Source organism: Drosophila mojavensis, unplaced genomic scaffold (genome assembly GCF_018153725.1).
Source record: "Drosophila mojavensis isolate 15081-1352.22 unplaced genomic scaffold, ASM1815372v1 contig_80, whole genome shotgun sequence".
Lineage (NCBI taxonomy): Eukaryota > Metazoa > Arthropoda > Insecta > Diptera > Drosophilidae > Drosophila > Drosophila mojavensis.
Window position 1 is genome coordinate 16,716,985 of NW_025318906.1, and position 16,091 is coordinate 16,733,075.

Below are 16,091 nucleotides of genomic sequence, written 5' to 3' on the forward strand. Positions count from 1 at the left end.
AGGTCTTTAAAATTAAAAATACCATTGAAAAAAATATTCTAAAAATTATTTTCAACATTTAGCTCACATTTCTATATTTATGGCAGCTAGTCATTTTTTTCTATACAATAACTTTATACATTAATTATTATAATGCATAATAATATTGCAATAAAAATTCTATATAGTACCTTTATTATATTATATAAAATTAGCTACCGTTTATTATTATTTCATTAAAATTCAGCCTTATCCCAGCATAATTTCTATACAAAAACTTTATATACTGCTTATCTTATTATATGCATGTACTAACACTTTAATAAAAATTTACCCTTATCTCAGCTTTAAGCACAAATATTTCAAGTTCTTAGGGCACAGCAGTCTACAGCTTTAAATATAAAATTTCCCTCTGCAACTGCCAAAAAAAAAAAAAAGCATAAATATGGAAATTTTTCGCCGGAAAAGTTAAATAATTTCGCACATTTTAGTTCTGCGTCTGCTGCCAAGCAAATAATGTTCGCCATTTTCTCTCGACTTTGCCCTCACCCCCACCTCTGTCTCGCCCTCTTCCTCCGCCACCGACCTCTCGCAAATCTGTCTGTCAGCCACATGCTGTAGTTGGCGGCGCCCCCTTTTGTTGCGTTGCGTTGCGTTGCGTTTGCTTTATGTGTCTCACATATTTTAATTTATGACTAGAAATTTATTTAAATTAGGAACTCATTAGTTGGCAACGCCGCCGTCTGCATAGCTACACAGCTTCAGCTCCGTCCTGTAGCCACCTACGTCTGTGTTGGGCCCCTCGCTGGCTGCTTGGCTGGCTGGCTGCTTGGCTGGCGTCTACCTTTGTCACTGCCAACGTGTTGCCGGCGCTGGCTTGGCCCGTTCTCTCCATTTGCCGCCAGTTTATTACATTGTAAAGTAGCCCAAATGGGGTAAGTGGCTGCAATTGAGTCATGTGGCAGCATAAATAAAAGTAAAGCCACCACTAAGCGGCATGCAGCAATACAATTTGTTTGGCATTTCGCTCTCGGCACACGTGCTGCGACTATTTGTATTTGTAGTAGTTCGTACTGCCAGCGCAATCCTCAAGGAATCCAATCAAACATGTCATAAATAAAATTACGGCAGCTCAATTTAAGAACTCGAACCGTAGCCTAAATAAACACTTGAGCGAAAGCCAACAAGGAAGCAGCAAAAGCTTACCCCAAACAAAAACAAAAAAAAATAGGGAAAAGGAAAAGTTGCATGATAAATTAGCAGACGGCCGATGGTAAAGTGCCCAAATACTAATTTTCAATTCAAATGCAAACAAAATAATGGAAAACAAGTGAGGCCACGCATAGGCTCGACCAGAAACAAGAGGCCTCAGCAAACAAAACAAGTTGAAAAAAAAAAAAAAAAAAAAAACAACAAGAAAAAAATCGAAAGAAAAACGAATAAAAACGGGAAAACAACACGCAGCCGAGGAAAAGTTTTACAAACCACAAAATTGTTGCGGTTAGAAGGAAATTCGAGCATAACACCCACACAAAAACAAAACCCAACCATTTGGGACCGCCTCTCCTTGGCCTGTCAAGGATACTTGCGTCCTGTTTGCCTGTTTGACTTGAGTGTTTGCGATGCCCATAAAAAATTAAGCTCCATTTCAATTGTCGTCCAACTTCTCTCTCTCTCTCTCTCGAGCACACAGTCTATACTCTTCTCTCTCTTCCTCCACTCAGCTTCTGTTGTTGTTGCATTAAACTCAACATGAATACGAGAATTTGTTGGGTTTAGTTCTTGATGTTGCGGCCATTTGTTTGGGCTGCAGCCACTTGAACAAATGAAGCAATTTGTAGGCCAGTTGAGTTAAGGTTGCCCCAAACGCAACTCCAGCGCCTGATGAGCTATTGCTGCTGTGCGGCGAGTCATATTCAAGAAAAAGGGCTAAATTGCTCGGCTACAATCGATTGATCAACAATTAGATTTCTTTTTCTTTTTTAACTGAACGTAACTTGGCCTAAATTTGTTTGTAGTTGTGTAACTCTATCGATGCTATTTCTTGTGCAGTTTTTTGATATAATTTACTATCCCTCTCTCTCTCTCCCTCTCTCTCTCCCTTTTCTTTAACAAATATCTATTATTTTATTCTTATATGTATCTCTCTGAGTTCATATTCTATCGATTATGTTTATATATCTACATATTGCTCCCTCTCTGCTGATCTCAATTTCTTTCTCTCAGTCTCTATGTCTCTCTCTCTCACCCTCTATTTTTCTGCCTCTCTGCCTTCTACCTTTTGTCTTCTTATACTTTTCCCGCAGTTGTCCTTTCTTGCTATTTCAATATTTATCAATTTATTATCCTCTTTATCTATCTCTTTCTCTCTCTGGCTCTGACTCTGTCTTTCTAATATTATCGACTTTACTCTCCATTTCGGCTCATTCACGATCCATTTCTATGTCACATTTTATTCACAAAACAGTCATTCCATTCTGTCATGTCCCTCTCTCTCTTCTCACACTCTCGCTCTCCCTCTTCCTTTGAAAACTAGTGCAACCAACTTCAAGTCATTTCTTTTCATTCTCCATTTCAGCTAAATTCAACTGCTTAAATTAATTCTAATTTAAGCTCGTAACTCTTCTCTATCTCTCACTCCCTCTGTCTCTCCTGCCTTCACCCATTTCCACTTCAGTTTATATTCAAACTACGTCTCAAATCTAACATATTTTCTTCAATGCCCTCCATTGATTTCAGCTCAATTCGTTTTCTCATGTTGCAAGCATATTGTCATTGGGAGGGGGCGTGTCTGCTGGTTGTATGCCGCCCCCTTTTTCTGCATTTAAAATGCGCCGCCGCCATCGACAATTTAAATTTGCGCGACATCTTCTCAAATTGTTTAGCTATTTTTGGCGAGACTCGGGCGACATTCGTGCGGCTTTTCTCGCCATACGCGACGACATTTTCTCCGGTCACGTGCCACACGCAATTTGCGGCAACGGCGACGGCGACAGCGTCTCGTGTCTTTGCCAGCTCCTTGGAGAATAGATGTGTTGTGTGTTGTTTTATCTTCTTCTTCTTCATTTTTCTCTGCTCTGCCGGTGGCAACGAGTGAAAGTATTGTGAGGCAGAAATCTTATGGCATACTTATTAAGCCTCATTTATTGTAATATATGGTAATAATAATTTTATTAGATAAATTACCTGCAGGCTGTCGCGGTGGCTGTTGCCAAAATGTTCTCGTTTTTGTTGTTGCGGCAGCAGCTGCGGTCGTGTAAGAGTGTGTGTGTGTGTGAGGAGTGTGTGGAGTGTAAAGTGTGGGTGCGGTTAGGTGTGAGTGCGGTACAAATTGTATATAGTAAAAGATCCTAGTATCAGAGTATTTGCTTTTGAAGACTATTAAGTTAACCATGGGGCGAGGGAAGTTGAAGAGGATAATTCTTACTAACTGACTGAGAAGAGAGGAGATGAAGCTTAAGAGAAGCAGCTGATAATATCAAAGATTTAGGAGAGTCCAAAGGTAACTGCCTGCAGTTGGTCTACTCCAAATTTTTAGTATATTAATCGATAGAGCTTAAACTTATTTCTTCTTTATTGCTATAAAACCTAAAAACCAGATAAATAGTAAACTAATATAATAATAATAATAGAAAACAAAATAATAATAATAATAAAAATAATAATATTTATATTATTATTATATTTGCATATTATATACATAATAATATTATATTAAAGGTGATTTTTATAATAATAATATTATTGAGTATTAATTAGTCAATTTCCTATTTAGAGAAAACTCAAATGAAACTTCTCAAATAATAAATTGATGTTAAAAACAATTATAGAGGTTAACGAAGAAGATTTGTATTTATTATATATACTAAGGCAAAAATAAATAAAGAAAAATATTAATAAATACAGTTCATTATTATATCCTTTAATATATATATTTTTATTTGTTTTTTATTTTTTATTTTTTTTTTCTATTTATTTTTATTTTTTTTTTTTTCAATTTTTTTTTTCTTTTCTAACAATTCACCCATTTTGCCTGAAGAGTGTGCAAATTTAATAAGCTCAATCTTAATTTAAGTCAAAATATTTGCAGCCTTCGTACATTAGCAGGAATTTAATCAAATATGCTGGCCATATGAATCAATATGAGCATATTCATAAAATACCTTGGATAATAAACCAACTACAGTTCACATTCCATGTATTACATACGTAAGCTCTTTACTGGAATTTCTCTGTCTCTCTCTCTCTGTCTCCCGCGATTTCTCTCCCTCTTGAACTCTTTTGTAGTTCACTTTTGGCTAATCTCTTGCCAAGTTTAACAGACTTCACATGCCAAATTCACATAGAGTGGATGCTGCGGCTGCTGCTGCTGCTGCTGCTCCTGCTAAGTCTTTTGCCCTCTGGGCCCTACCTATTTTGGGCAAATGGATTACAAAAATTAATAAGAAAATGCATTCGGTTGGCGCTTTGGCAGGCAGCATGCCAAAGTCGATGGCTTAAGCAGCAGAAAATTAGGTAGACAATGGGGCCAAGAGCTAGCTAGCTAGCTAAGCGGACTACCAGTAAATAGCAAACGATGCTGGCTGAACAGCAAAATGAAGTCAAAGTGGAGCGCTCCAAGCCAAAATGGGCAAACAGACCCAACAAGCCAACAGCCAACAACCGACAACCGACAGCCGACAACAGACAACAGACAACGGACAGCCGACAGCTGCGACAGAGTCAGAAAGGAGCCAAAGTTAAATGCTAAAACACAATTATATGTTAACGATTCGAGCGTGTAACAGGAGTGAAGCAGGAAGCTATGGATGTCTATATATACATATATATACTCCAATATATACCCATGTGTGTGTGTGTGTGTGTAATTTTTCTAGCACAACATACGATTAACTTCAAAGGATGCCTTTGACGGCAGAAATGCGCTCAGGCAAGAAACTAAGCCAAACACGGCAAACGACGGCCCAAAGTCGAGTGAGCGAAACAATTCAGAATGAAATAAATAGTTGAGCCTGAACGACAAAGCGATGCTCTACACATACATAGCAGTTGAGCTGCTGAGCCAAGTGCAGATTTGAGCATTAATTCAAGTTGAAGCTAGAAAATAGCTATTATTTATTAATATATGTAGTAAATATTCCCCGAACTCAAGCTGACAGAGCAGCGTAGCGTATTGAGGCAGCCAAGCAGAAGCTAAATATATTTCGTATAATGAGAGCAGGCCCAATCGTCCAATCCAAATGTCTCCCTCTCTCGCTCACTCTTTGCCTGTCCCTCTTCATGTCAATAGGTGGCAAAGTCGAACCACAAAAGGTTGCCTCGGCCATAGGCCACGAGCACGAGCAGCACGAGACTCGAGACTCGAGACTGGAGTCTTGGAGACTAAACAATAGTTTGTTAAGCATGCTCAACTGCTGCCACTCCCACTCCCACGCCCACTCTCTCCCTTCTGCCTTTGACTTTGACTTTCTCGCTTGCGCCCATAGACCCAAGACGCAGATCTAGTTCCTTTTGCCGGCTTTCGCTTGGGCTGCCTTGCGATAATGCCGTGTAGATTAGTTGGGTCAATGGCGACTTTAAAGGGAAATCAATAAATTATTATGGTTTATTAATAGATAGCCTGACTGGGCACGCTGACTTGACTCCCAAGATATGCCAACTCGTAAATTGAAAACGAGGCGTTACACAGAGAGAAAGATGTGGAATTATGTACACAAATATATGCATGTATATAGCTAAAGGCGTGCATAATTTAGTGTGATAATTATGAGAGTAGAAAAGTTTAGAAATTTATAATTATGGTGGTGTATATATAATTTATATATATTAAAAATTCATAATAAGTATACTAATAATAAATATATGAATAATAATAAAATTAGTAATAATATAACAGAAATATTATATATTCATAAATATTAACAATAAAAATACTGAAAAATTGATTAAAAAATCAAAATTATTTAAAAGTTTAAATATGTACAATATGTACAATAACAAATAAATGTACATTTAACAAATAAATAAAAATAGATGTTTAGTTAAAATATTCATAAAGTATATATTAAATATAAAAACAAAACTTTTTTAACGTTTAATTAAACAAATTAAATTCTTTTAACTTTACAAAAAATTCTAAAATAAAACAGAGTCTAATTTCATAAAAAATATAAAAATACAAAAAAAAAATAAATAAGTAAATAAAAAGATATTGTTATTTTTTTTTTAACTAAAAAAAATATAATATAATAAAAATAATATATAAATAAATATCAATATTTACAAAAAAAAAATACCATTTTAAATATAAAAAAAAATCAAATTACCTAAAATAAATTTAAGTTCGTTGAACTTAACATAAATTTCCATAAGTTCTCAGCACATTTTATGAAGCCAAAACTTTAGTTATTAGCATAATTTCTAGCAGTGTATTATATTGTAAGCCCCTCTATAAACGGTTCACACAGCGCGATATCCAACAATAACAATAACAACAACTAGTTGAAGCTTCAACGGTTGCAAATAAAACAAACAACAAAACGCACAACGGAAACTGAGCACGAGTCAGCTAAGGGGCGTAGCCGCAGGGGGCGTTGGTCGCTTATAACAGACGGGGACTTCGATGGGCCGGAAAGTCGCTCACACACCCACACACAGGCATACACACAGTGAGAGTCGTTGATTTGCCGGCGCTGATTAGAGGATTTGTTAATGCGCCTTTAATGCACACAAACTCAGAGCTACAGTGGCTACCATAATTTGCCTCGCCTACTGTCGCCATATCTGCGGCACTGCATCATCATGTTGATCATCATGATCGGCATCATAATGAGCCCAACGACAATGCAATTAATTATAAAAATTCGCAACAATTTATTTGCGTTGCCTTATTTATGTATATGAATGCTGCATGCCGCCTCCAGTTGCACGCTCAGCCCCTTGGCCCTCACCCCTCTCTTGTTCGCTGCTTTTTACCGCCAGCACTTAAGCCTAATTATGTTCGATTGTTGCCATTGTTCACGCACCTTCCTCGCCTGGCCAGGCCGCATGCGCGCTCTCTGATCGAGATCAGCAGCCGAAAGATCCAAAGGCGGCTGCGTTGGAGTTGCAGCTGTGTGGTGGCAGTGTGAGAGAGTGAGGGGGGAGAGTGAGTTAGGTATACCGAGAGACCGTGCCTAAAGATGCTCTGAAAACCCATTTCGAATTTGGCATTGTTTGTCGTGCTCTTGTTGTCGTTGTTGTCGTTGTTGCCTGTCTTTTGGGTGTGTTGTTTTTCGGTTGCCTTTAGCTTTAACGTTGCCGTTGTCATTGTTGTTTTTGTTGTTGTTGTTATTGTTGTCGGTGTGTGCTTAAATTATATGCTTTTAAAAAACGTTTAAGGATTAATTGGATTATATCGTTTTTTTTGTTTGCTTTTTTTTATTATTTATTCGCCATTGAATTCTTAATAAGCTTTATTTAAATGAAACCGAGACGAGCTCTACACATAAATAAAGTTCTATAACTGATGATAACTTTTTCTTCATATAGTTCACTTATCTACAAATCTTATATATGTCTGCAGTTAACCAAGCTAACAACTCAAACCGCAGCCAACTGTAAACAGTAAAAAAATCAATTACAATCTCCAAGAGAGAGAGAGAGAGAGAGAGAGAGAGAGAGAGAGAGAGACGGAGACACTTGCCATAAATAATAAAGGCCAAAACCGGGGCAACCGAGAGTGTAAAAGGCCGCCGATAGAAATCTTTACGAGTCCCAAAAACTATTGTGACCAAACAGACAATCAAACAAAGCCTCAGACCAAGTCCGAATCCGAATCCGAGATGGAGTTGGAGTCGGTGTTGGAGTTGGAGCCCGCACAATTTTGATTGCATTTTGATCGACAGGCAACGTTAACGATGCCCGGCCGTTGCCTTTTTTCTATGGGGCCGAAGCTGCTTATAAAATCATAAAGAAACACTAACAAACTCAAAAAAAGCCCAGGCAAAGCCCCAAAAGCATAGCCAAAGCCATAAGCTGAAGCCGCTTAAGATGGAACAGCAACGCAACTGGGCAGGAGGCGGCGGCAGAGGCAAGATAATGTTGGCCAAGTGGCGGGCGGCATAATCAGATGTATTTGATGCGCCAGCCACAGTGAAGTCAGCTAGAAAGACTGAAACCGAGATTTAGAGGGAATCTAGTGTTGGCTTTCGTCTTTATAGCCAAAAAATAAATAAGTTTGTTTTATTTATGCAATAATTTAATTATTTATTTAAAAAAAAATATTTAAAAATTATTTTTAAAAATATTATTAAATAAATAATTCTTTATTTTGTTTTATTTAATTTAATTTAATTTATTTTTTTTTTATATTTGTTTTAACATTTTGTTTTTATTTGAACTAACTTTATTTATATTCTATTTTATTTAATATATTTTAATTTTGTTTTATTTATTTGTTTTATTTTATTTATTTATTATTATTATTATGTTTTTATTTATTTATTTATTTTTTTTTTTTTTTTACATTTTATCTTATTGTAGTCTATTTTGTTTTATTTGTTTAATGCTTTTATTTTTTAATATCACTGTTAAATATTATTAAATATTATTAAATTTTTTAAAATTATTTAAATTATTTCTTTTTTTTTGTATTTATTTATTTTTTTTATAACAACTATTTCAATGTTCAACTATAAAAACTCTTTAAAATATTCCAGTTCCTCTCATAGCAGGCATTACTGTACCCATTTATATTGAACGCACAGCATAGCTCTTGCTTTTAAGCCAATTTTACCTGCTGGCCAAAGAAAATAAAAATAAAAAAAAAACTATCTTAAAATCATGAATGCACTCAGAGCTCCATTCGAACCACTGGGAAAGGCAAAGCAAATGATTTGTGCGCATATTTTCTCAGTTTCTTTTCAAACTTTATTTATTTGGATGGAAAGGCAAGGCTGGCGATTCGTTTCATTTCATTTTGAATTTGGTACGCATCGATTTCGAGATTTTCCGATTTGAATTTGCATTTATATTAAGTTTAGTATTTCGGGCTATAAAGGCGTCACGGACTGTAATTGCCTTGATTGATATGCATTTTGTTTCTTCTTCTTCTTCTTCTTCAAACTCTTTAGCTAGTTCACTCACACATGACAGGTGAAAGGCTTTCACCTGTTGTTCAGCTAGCCCAGTACGCCTTTAGCCTTTAATACAATAATATATAGTTAAGGGAGTGTGTGAAGCCAGTTCGGCATATGTATATGTGATTTATCATTTTGAGGAAATCTCAGCCAAGTCTACGTGCTGGTAATTTTTTATGATCCTCATCAGCGTCAGACGGCTTGAAATTGGCATTGTAATCGACATCATCTTTGAGCTGCATAGCCATAACGAAATCTGAGCTAAGCAGTAAGTGAGACGCCCTCACCTCAGACCGCTACACTACCCCACCCCTCCCCCACCCCACCCTTCACTTCTCTCTCTTTATACTCCTCGCTTGGAATCAAAACTTCTCATGCTCATCTTCTGGTACGGCCCACGGCTCGATGCTCTTCCGTCTTATCGAACTTTAATAATCTGACATTTTGAGTTTAAATGAGTCGTCGTCGTCGTCGTCTCTGGTTCGCTGACTAACTGCTCGCTCTCGGCTGCTGCTGCTCAATGGGTTTGCATTTAATATGACGCTTAATGCTGTTGATCCGACTTCAGTTTGACACTTTTGTGGGCAGCCCAAGTCTGACAGACAGATCGGATTGCTCCTCTGCCTGCCTGGTTGGCTGAGTGTGGCACAAGTGTCAATCAATGCCCACTAAATGTCGTCCATTGAGGAAATGAGTTTCATCCGCATCAGCCGAGGGCGTTCTATAAAGTCAATTATGGGTCATATGCGCGGCTAATGCACTTAATGCAAGCGAGATTAAGTCGTTGACTGACAATTAAAATGGCAATTGACTGGGAGATGGAAAGTGTTTATTACAATGACAATCGGTAGAAGAGTCAAGTGTGATTTAACCAACATGAAATCGAATATGCTTTGATATATTTATACTTGTATTTTTCTTGGGAATTACTTTGGGTATAACATGATCGAGAATTTTTAAAAGAATTTTCTAAAAGAGATCAGGGATAAGATGGAATGACAATCAGAGTTGGAAATAGGCAGATAGTTTACGTGAATGCTGAGATCGTTGAATGAGATAGCAAAGGAAGGTGAAGCTGCAGGAAAATTTGAAATTGAAATTGAAAATTCCACATAGCTTCATGAACTGCTTCATTGCATGGATTCATTGCCTCATTGTTTCAATATTTAACTGATTAATTGCTTCATTGCCTCATTACTTATTGTTTCATTGCTGCATGACTTTTTCCTTTACTGTTTCATTGCTGCATTCTTTCATTGTTTCATAGATTCATTGCTGGCCTGCTTTACTGATCCATCGCTTTCTTGATTCTTCGCTTCATTAATGTATTGTTTTATCTCTTCCGTTTTCTAGTTTTCTTGATACACTGCTTGATTGCTTCATTGTTTCATTCATTCATTACTTCGTTGTTTCAAAGCTTTACAGTTTCATTGCTCTTTGCCTTTACTGTTTCATTGACTACTATTTCATTGTTTCATAGCTTATTTTCTTTACTGTTTCATTGCTGCATTGTTTCATTGCTTCTTTCATTCATTGTCCCATCGCTTCATTGCTGCACTGCTTTACTGATTCATTGATCCATAGATTCATTCCTTAATGCATTGTTTAGTTTTGTCCCTATTAGCTTGCTTACCTGATACATTGCTTCAGTGACTCATTATTTCGTTGTTTCATTGTTTCATCATTTCATTCATTCATTGCTTCACTCCTTAATAGAAAACATATTGACTCTACGTAGATTTAGATCAGTCGATTTAAAGTCTGTAAGAGCACATATAAATATATTTTAATATAAACCTTTACAAACTTCGACTTTACTTCCTCTAAACCTACGCAAGCTCCATTTATCCCCATATACCTCTATATACCAATCCCTATATATCCGTAAATCCACAATAAACTGCATGAAATTGAGTTTCATATATTCGCTTACCTCAAAATATGCCCACAAATGTAATGAAATGTGAACACCCCCCAAATGTAAGTCAGTTCACAACTTTCGCCCCACACTCAAAAAACAATAAAACTCCCCAAGTAATCAGAAAGTTGTTGTGGAAAGTGAGCATATCAGGCCGTAAGCTAAATGCCATTTAATGAAATATGCAAATGAATTTATATTATTATGCACCAGGGTCTGCCTACCCACCAATCTACCTATGTATGTCTCATCAGCATCAAGCGGGCGAGCGAGCGAGTGACTGCTATAATCAAAACAAACCTATAATTTGTTTTAACAAGTGAAACGCCCCAAGTTTCATAATTTATCCCTCACATATTGAGAGGGAGAGCGAGAAAGACTCGGCGCCAGCGTAAGAAAACTGCCAAGCAGCTGGGAAGGGGGAGCTCATGAGCTGGGCTCCCCTTCTTGAAAATGAAGTCGCAGAATTGGTGCAAGACAATTTGCATTCTGTATTTTCCCCCCCCCACTTCAAGTGTTTCATGGAATTTCCGCTACCCAGAAGCACGGAAAGCGAAAGCTGAAAGATGCCTGACATTCTGCTAGTTCATTAACTCGGTGCCACAGCGTTGCCACCTTTCTGGCGGGCAGACAGCAGTCAGCAGTCATAACAAAATCATTGGCTCACCTCACAGACAAATCAATTGAGTTGACCTGCGTCTAGACAGCGTGGGCCCCAATCGCCGCACACGTGCCAAGAAATATTTGTGGCTTAAATGTTATACAATTTTAATTATAAGAATTGTAAGTCTAGCACAAAAACAGGCCATAATCTAATCAAAGAAATTATCAAGCAGTCAAGACAAGAAAAAAAAAAATAAAATAAAAATAAAACAACTAAAAAGTGAAAATGCAATTATTATTTCAATTAAAAATACGCAACTCTGTTGCATTGCTATGGAAACTATGCCAATGGAGAGACGCATAAAAAAGAAATATTGAATTAAATACCAGACAGTGGCAATAAAAAGATGAGAGGGAGAGGGCGAGGGCGAGCAGATAGAGACCGAGAGGCAGAGAGGGAGAGAGGGCTAGGGCGGGAGCGTGCGGTCTCTGGCAGCCCAAAAAACAGCTTCATTTAAATGGCACGCAAGGGACCTCTGGACACTTCGCTGCTTGCCAAACCATTTTTCCGCTTTTCCCATTTTCATTTCCACTGCGTACATAATGAAAAAACACAAGCAAAAATGTTGCAGTCAGGCTTTACCGACTGCACAATACTTGTTCAGGGCGCAAGAAGAAAAGAATTTGTTTTTTTGGTAAGGGAGTACGGCAGGTAGAGCTCCATTACATTATGAGGTATATTTTTTCAGATTATGAAGAAGGTATATATTTAATTGTAATACTCTAGCATTTAAAAAAATAAAATTTCCCCCAGTGGAAGTATTACGAAAATCCTAACAACAAATATTCAAAAGTTCAAGCCCCAAGCTGCAGCAGCGGATAAACGGACTGACAGATGGACTGACAGACGGACGTATGGAGTTAAACCCTCCTCGATCATTCACTCCATCGGTTATTTTTACACTCGGACGAGTATTTCACAAAACCTATATACTCTTTTCACATTCTGATTGAGCATAAAAACTTCACACACACAAATACCGACAAAATGTTGAGCGCGTATTAAATAGTTGCCATTTTTTGCGCTCACTGTACGTGCGTACACTCTCGCTATCTCACTCTCGGACTACCCCTCTCTCTCACACACAAACAGTTTTTTTTTGCCCTGCTGTCTGCGCCTTGGGGCCTTTGCTTTGCGCTCCGTTACGTATTCGGTTCATAGAAGTAAATAATTTTCAGGTTCAAGTGGCATATAATTTTTTATTTTTTTTTGTTTTTTTTGTTTTTTTGGCCACCCACGCCGAAACTCGACAAATTGCATCCATAGGCATTTAAGTGTGTGTGTGTGTGTTTATGTTGGTGTTGGTAGTGGAGGCGCCTACATAAATAACGCCATTAAACATGTTCGGCGATGGGCAACAACGTTTCGTCCTCAGTTCCGGCTAGCCCGACGCTCTATGCGTCCCTGAGCTCCATTTTTATCAGCCGCCCATTTCAAGTTTCTAAACAACATACTTTTTTCTTCCACTCTCCCTCTCTCTCTCTCTCTCTTTCTCTCTTTTCAATGGCAACAACTCCTGGCAATGTTCTGGTCTTGGCGCAGGAGCTGGTCTGACTGGTGTCCTGGCTGGCTGGCTCCATTCATGTCTGCCATATATCAAACGAGCCAGCTCATGTGTCTGAGCCCTGTCGTGCGGTTGCCTGACTGCCAGCCTGTTTAGTGTCCTGGCCAAGTCCCCTGGCCCTGGGTACTCTCACCACTGCTGCCATCCCGCCCCCTGCTTCTCGGCTTAATTGCCAAATGTGTTTAGGTGTGGTTTTCAGCCATGTGCCACAGCACAACATCCAAACATCCGAACATCCGAACATCGCACAGCAGCTCGCTTTGGCCGCTTTGCCCCATTGTTCGCTCCGCTTCTTTGGTATATTTTTCTGCACGTTTCGCCAGGGTAAGAGAATTAAAAATACGGCCAGAGCCAAACGGGATTGAGCATGGGCCATGGAATACACGCCGTGTGCTATACACATTCATAGATCTCCCTCTCTCTCTCCCATTCTCCCTCTCTCTCTTTCTCTCCCACTCGAGCCAAGTGCAACGTTCCAACAGCTGTGGCCCGTTCGCTCGTTCAATACATCGCTTGAATTTGCATGTTTGGCTGCCTCTCGAACGTTGAGCCGGGGCTGCCTATTCAAGTTTTATGGCTGCCATTTGAGAAGTATCTGTCAGGGCTAGAAGAAGAAGAAGACTTTCTATTTGAATTGAAGCGCTGCTGGCAGGATGCGGCGCCCAGGTATACATGGCATGAAAGCATTTGCATGATATCTTACTTGTAGCTAGATGAAGAGAAGCCGGAAAACTAATTTTAAGATTTGAATAAAAAAAACTTTTTGGAATAAAGTAATTAATCATATTATAAAAGCGATCTTTAGATATACCATATATGAATACTTAGGCTAGTCTTTGAGCATCGATGGCTTCCTTTTCTAGCGTCTTTATGAATGGATAGCTTGAACCAGAGCTAGAGAAGGGAAATGAGTCGATAACATTTTCAGTTTTCTATCGTTTGATAGTTTAATTTTTTCCATTTTCTTCTACACACGTCTTTTCATAGGGTATCTGCTGAGCCATAACTTACTTCAATGCTATCTAGCTAGCTTCAATTTGAAATCTCTACATTTTAGAGCTCACGCAACCAACGCCCATTATTAATGCTTCCTCAATATCGAGCAGAAATTAAAAGTTTACTAAATGAAAGAGTTAAACTAATTGATTTCTCGTGTCTGCGGTGCAGGGCGGTGGCCAGGTGGGCGGGTAAAACTACCACTAGGAAGTGCCCGAAAAAGAAAAACAAATTTAGCTAAATTCAAAACAACAAACACACAGGTGGCGGGCAGGTGAAAATGCCAGCATAAAATAAAAGGAAATACAAGGCAAGTAAACCAAAGTCAACAATGGAAAAACAATGCAAATAAAAGGCTGAGGCGAGGTACGTGATAAACGCGACAATTTCGTGTCATAAACAAATTATTCGACAGGATTGCATAAAAGGAATGAGACAGCATGTGAGAGAGTGAGCGAGAGAGAGCGAGTGAGCAGACAGATAATGAAACAGTGAGCGAAAACACACCAAGTAGCCATAATAAATGATTAAATAAGCGTAATTATCACCTTTATGCTGTGACGCCGACAGCAACGCCAGCAGCGACGTCGACGTCAATGCCAGTGGCGACAGCGGCGTTGACGTTGACGTTGACGTTGACGTGACTACAAGGCGATGGCCCAAAAGAATGATGGCGGCACGCATAGCCTGCTATCACTCTCCCGCTCCCTCCACCTCTCACTACACCACCCTCTCTGCTCCCACTCACTCTCGCTCTGCCTCTTTTTTCATGAGCGCGACATTAAAACAAATTTTATTACTTTAATTACTTTATTTACATTTCGCCAAATGGCAGCGAGCGACGTCAGCGTCATGCATTAAACGGGATAGCGGAAGCTAACGGGGGCATGCAAAAGGAGAACGAAAAATGTGAAAGAGAAAAAACACAACTAAGGAAATTTTATAATGTGTGATTAAATAGAAAATACCTTGTGTTTACTTAACTAAAAAATATACATGAACTTAACAAAAATATAAATATATTTAAATATAAAATGCAATACAATTACATATTTATTTATTAAAATAAAGTGTTGATGAATTTCTTTTAAATATATATGTAAATATAGAATTTAATCTAAATAAATTTAATAAATAAATTTATAAAAATATAAGTGCATTTTATTAATTTATATACATGCATTTAATTTAATTATATTTTATTTATTATTTTACTATACATTACATTATTATTATTACTTATTTTTATAAATTATAATATACGTGCATTTAATTAAAATTCTACATGAATTTAATTTAAATATATTTGCAATTTAATTTAATTGATAAATATATTAATACTACTATTTATTTATTTAAATAAATTTAATAAACATATAATTGAATTTAATTAAATACTTTTTATTGAACTAAAATCCGCAGAAATTTAATTTAAATATATTTAAATATAAATTTGAATTTCAATATATAAATATTTACTTAACTAAAATATATATAAAATCGAAATATGAACTCTGTTTTCGCATATGTCCAAATGCCGAACTGCGTCAGTTAAACCCCATTTGTTTTGCTTCTGCTTACAGGGCATTAAAAGAAACTAAAAGAACAACAAGCAACAACAAATTCAGTTCACTTTGCCCCACTACGAGACGTGGCACATGGGTAATTGTTGTCCTGATGAGCTGCGTCATGCAATGTGTTAAACTTGCCAGTTGGCACCAAAAAAAAACAAAGCAGACAGAGAGAGAGAGAGAGAGAGTGACAGAGAGAGAGAGAGAGTGGGTGAGAGACAAAGGGAAAGCGACAGTTAGACCATATGAGAGTGAGTGGAATGGAGCGTGTAGCTGGATG

At 37.6% G+C, this 16,091-nt stretch overlaps 1 protein-coding gene across 1 annotated transcript in view; it reads right to left on the minus strand.

The window, feature by feature from the left end:
* LOC6580253 (nyctalopin) overlaps positions 1-10,798 on the minus strand; it is a 72,068-nt gene extending 61,270 nt beyond the window's left edge. Inside the window, exon 1 of the mRNA XM_032730004.2 lies at positions 10,732-10,798. The gene's annotated coding sequence lies outside the window, so the exon portion shown is untranslated. The remainder of the gene's footprint in view (positions 1-10,731) is intronic.
* Between the last annotated feature and the right edge of the window lie 5,293 nt (positions 10,799-16,091).